Below are 5,629 nucleotides of genomic sequence, written 5' to 3'. Positions count from 1 at the left end.
CATTATTTTTGTTTGTTTTTTGGAGAGAAGTTCTTACTCTGTCACCCAGGCTGGAGTGCAGTGACATGATCTCGGCTCACTGCAACCTCTGCCTCCTGGGTTCAAGCAATCCTCCCACCATAGCCCCCCAAGTAGCTGGGACTACAGGTGCACGCCACCAGGCCTGACTAATTTTTGTATTTTTTTTTCTTTTTTTTTTTTGTAGAGACAGGGTTTCGCCATGTTTTCCAGGCTGGTCTTGAACTCCTGGACTCAAGCAATCTGCCCACCTTGGCCACCCAAAGTGTTGGGATTACAGGCGTGAGCCACCGCGACCAACCAAATGCCATCTCTTAAGTCGTATATTTAGCATCACTGGTGATTTCTGAGCATTTACGGAAGCAGGTTGTTTCAAAAACTAATGTAAAAGATTAGGGGTGAACAAAGTTATAGAATCAAAGTGATTTGTCTGCTTCAACAACAAAAAGCAAGAGTCCTAGCTCTCAAAAAACCAAGCATATTTGGAACCTTGCCTGGGTTTTCTCCTTTCTGGGATCAGGTGATGTGATGCAATAAAAGATATCCTGGAAATGGAAACAGAGAGAACGGGGCTCTAATCTTTGCCCTTCATCTTGAAGCTTTTTCACTAACTGTGGCACTCTGGGCATGTCATTTCACTTCCAGAAATCTTCATTTTCTCTCCTGTAAGTAACGTTTAATTCATGGGGCTATCACAAGGATTAAATAAATAAATGTTTTTGACAGGTAGGAGATCCTGGAGAAATGCTGGTTCCTTCCCTCAGTGTCTCTCCTTTGTTGTTGTTGTTGTTGCTGTTTTCAAGCCAAACACTAACACTTAGAAAAATTGTAGCACTTTTCTAAACTCGTCAAAACTGGCCAGACTTCCCAATATGGTAATCACTCTAAATGCCAGAGCTATAATTTGTTGTCCTTCAAACCATGATGATGTTTCACATTTTAAAAGCAAATCACCAAGGGGAAATGTGTCTGTTTTCCTGGCAACTGAGGAGGAAACATAGATTGATTTTGATGATTTTGGTCAAGACTGCATCCGTTCTGAGCAAGCACCGCCTTGCTGGACTTACATGAAAATGGATAGCCCAGTAACCAAGTTTTGGTAATTTTATTTTGGAGCACAGATCACTTTTTGAGGATAACGAAGAGAGAAGGGAGAAGGCTGATTGATTTTTTCAAAGCTGGCTTGGGAGTTGGAAGACTGAATTCTTCTAACCTGTGTAGAAGGCATGCAGGCAGTGCGAAGAAAACATTCCCTCATACCTACCGTTTGGAACCAACTCTGAACCACTCTACACATATTATCAACTCTCTCCGCACTAGGTTCATGCCCAGTAAAGTAAATGAAGTCATATTTTTGTCTGGTATAAATTATTAAGTAGTTCTTTGCATGGTTGCTTTAAATCAAAGGTGTATTAGCATATCTCTGACACTCAGTTTCACACCTGCTGCATTTTTATGTGCATTTGCTCTCAGTTGAATTTGCCTCATTCATTCATGCATTCATTCATGGAAACCAAGTATGTGCCAGGAATCCTATGCACTGTGAAAGATAAAAGATGGAAAAAGGATTTTCTCTATACTTTAAAGACCTCACTCTGGTAGGTGGGAGTAAGGGGGCCAGCATATGTGTCACATATAATTTAACGTAGCAGGTGATAAGGGTCGTAAAAAAAAAGGGTTGAGAATGTTCAGGAGAGGGAGAGGTTGTTGTTTACTCCCTTGGTGATGGGGATCAATGAAGACTTCAAAAGGGAGGTGGCATTTAAGCTAGATCTGAAATATGGGTAGGCTTTGGCAGTGTAGAGATGAATGGGAAGGGCATTCCAGGAGCTGGCAACTTCCAGAGCAAAGGCCCAGAACATGGGATGCGGAGGGTCAATATGGGGCAGTGGGGGATACGGTTTGACTGCTGTGTGGGGTGGAAGGGAGGTAAGAAGTGTCAGGAGAAGGTTGAAAGATCAGCAGGGGCCCAATCGGGGAGACCTTTGAATCCTCTGAAAATAATGACAGCTTTAGCAAATTTGCTGTGTTATTCAAAACAAGAGATAGGCTACCTGAGTAAGCATGTTTCTGAATTCTGTACTTTATTGGCCAATTCAACCACTCAAATTTGAACAATTTCATTGTCTGAGCTTTTTGAAAATGATTTTCTGCTTAAAATGATGAGGTTATTGATAAGAATGGAGTGTAAATGAAAGCTGGCCTGCACTGCTCTGGTTCTTTCTGGCTGTGTTCTATCACACTATCGGCACGACACTTTTTTCTAGTCACTTACTAATGCTAGAGGGACTTTCTTTTGCAGCTGGTGGAGGTAGAGTGGGAATAAGTTTTAAGAAGTCAGCGGCCGGGCGCGGTGGCTCAAGCCTGTAATCCCAGCACTTTGGGAGGCCGAGGCGGGTGGATCACGAGGTCAGGAGATCGAGACTATCCTGGCTAACATGGTGAAACCCCGTCTCTACTAAAAATACAAAAAAAAAAAAAAACTAGCCGGGCGTGGTGGCGGGCACCTGTAGTCCCAGCTACTTGGGAGGCTGAGGCGGGAGAATGGCGTGAACCCGGGAAGCGGAGCTTGCAGTGAGCCGAGATCACGCCACTGCACTCCAGCCTGGGAGACACAGCGAGACTCCGTCTCAAAAAAAAAAAAAAAAAAAAAAAAAAGAAGTCAGCTCAGGCATCTTATCACTCATCTGGGAATGGGGAAAAACACCTTTCACCTCATGCATCTACATTGCGTTCAGCTTAGAAATAAATTACATCGAAGACCGTTCAGTGAGAACTAAGCCTCCAAAGCCAGAAGACCAAAGCCAGCGGTGTTACCTAGAAGCACGGAGAAAGGCTGAAGCAATAATGGGAAAAGTCTTCTGTCTTTTGAAAGGGACATTAGGGGCATGGACAGGAACCTGCTACACACACACACACACCATACAACACACACACCACACACACACAACACACACGCTGACGGGAGCCGGAAAGTCTGTGCTAAACTGCTACACACACACCACACACTCACACACATTGCACACTTACACATATACACACCCACTTGGTGCACACACACTACACCCACAGACAGGAACCTATACGTCTCTGCTAAGCTGCTACACACATACATCACACACACATATACACACCCACACCACACACACACCCTACACTCCCACACTGAGAGGAAGCTGTAGGTCTGTGCTAAACTTCTACACACACCACACCACACTCACACACATATACATACCCACACACCACACGAATACACCCACACAGACACCACACCTCGACTCCACACGCACACATACAGTGACAGGAACCTGTACGTCTACTCTAAACTGTTACACATCCCACACTCTCAGACAAGACACACACACATATATATACCCACATACTCCCCACACACCCTACACCACTCATACACACACCACACACACATATATACACCCACATACCGCCCACACACCCTACACCACTCATATACACACCACACACACATATATACACCCACATACCCCCCACACACCCTACACCACTCATACATACCCCCCACACACCCTACACCACTCATACACACACCACACACACATATATACACCCACATACCCCCCACACACCCTACACCACTCATACATACCCCCCACACACCCTACACCACTCATACACACACCACACACACATATATACACCCACATACCCCCACACACCCTACACCACTCATACACACACCACACACACATATATACACCCACATACCCCCCACACACCCTACACCACTCATACACACACCACACACACATATATACACCCACATACCCCCCACACACCCTACACCACTCATACATACCCCCCACACACCCTACACCACTCATACACACACCACACACACATATATACACCCACATACCGCCCACACACCCTACACCACACTCACACACACACCACACACACCCTGACATTCATACATACACTTGCACACCACACATTCACATATCACACACACATACACACCCACACACCACACACACACATATGCTACCCCACACTCATATACATGTCACACACATACAGTGGCAGGAACCTGTAGGTCTATGCTAAACTGCTACATACTCTCATGCACACACATCACACACTCACATCCCATATACACACCCATACACCACACACACACACACACACACACACCACACACACATATATACACCCACATACCGCCCACACACCCTACACCACTCATATACACACCACACACACATATATACACCCACATACCCCCCACACACCCTACACCACTCATACATACCCCCCACACACCCTACACCACTCATACACACACCACACACACATATATACACCCACATACCCCCCACACACCCTACACCACTCATACACACACCACACACACATATATACACCCACATACCGCCCACACACCCTACACCACACTCACACACACACCACACACACCCTGACATTCATACATACACTTGCACACCACACATTCACATATCACACACACATACACACCCACACACCACACACACACATATGCTACCCCACACTCATATACATGTCACACACATACAGTGGCAGGAACCTGTAGGTCTATGCTAAACTGCTACGTACTCTCATGCACACACATCACACACTCACATCCCATATACACACCCATACACCACACACACACACACACACACACACACACTCTGGCAGGAACCTGTAGGTCTGTGCTAAATTACTACACATACACACCAGTTTAGTTTATATAAGGGAAAAATCAGCAAAGAAAAATAACTTCAAGTCTCTCTATACTGAACTATTTCTCATCTGATCCTCTGTACGTGGGTTTTAAAGTTCTGTCACCACCTGAGCTTGAGGGCACACAGTCTCCTGGTAATGACAGCCTGTGCTGTCCACCTGTTTGTGACTTCTCTCCGTTGACCTTCACATTTGACCAATCTTAGTGATTTAAAATGCTTTTGTAGCCCATTCGGTGCTATAGGATTACAGATGATGGAAACGGAACTTACATTTTATTATTTTTAATGGAAAAGCTACTAAGAAGCTAACCAGAACAATCCAAGGAGAATACCTTTCCAGGTAGACTCCTTGTGCTGTGACTAACAGGATGGTTAAAAGGACTGAAAAGGAAGCCAGTTCTAAATGTTCCTGTAGAGCAGAAATTTGGACGTTTGGTTCTGTATTAATTTTTACACTGGCTGCACACCTTCGGTCCTGTTTTCTTACTCCTTCCCTCCAATTTTAAAAATCTTTGATCTTTTTTTCTAAAAAGAGCTCCCAATCCACTTCAGACAGTTTCATTGCTTGTTTCAGTTAGCCTTTCTGTATTCTGTAGGGCTAGGCTGTTTGTATCTGCAGCTAATTCCACTAATACAACTTAAAGAAACGAAGGGATGAGACAGTGGTGAGAATCTCTAGTGTTGGCAGCAAACAGGAAGAAGCATCGTTTAAAAGCCAGAATTCCTCAAAAAGGGATGCTGTGGGTAAAAACAAAACAACAGGTATAACAAACTATCTTTTATCAGAGTGGTGCTGAATTCATCACCATGAATTAACCATATTTCACTCCAAGGGCAATGAGCAAGATCTTATTTCCCAGACA

The sequence above is a fragment of the Macaca mulatta genome, chromosome 14 (genome assembly GCF_049350105.2).
Source record: "Macaca mulatta isolate MMU2019108-1 chromosome 14, T2T-MMU8v2.0, whole genome shotgun sequence".
Lineage (NCBI taxonomy): Eukaryota > Metazoa > Chordata > Mammalia > Primates > Cercopithecidae > Macaca > Macaca mulatta.
The sequence above is the reverse complement of the archived record's forward strand: the minus strand, read 5'-3'. Positions refer to the sequence as shown.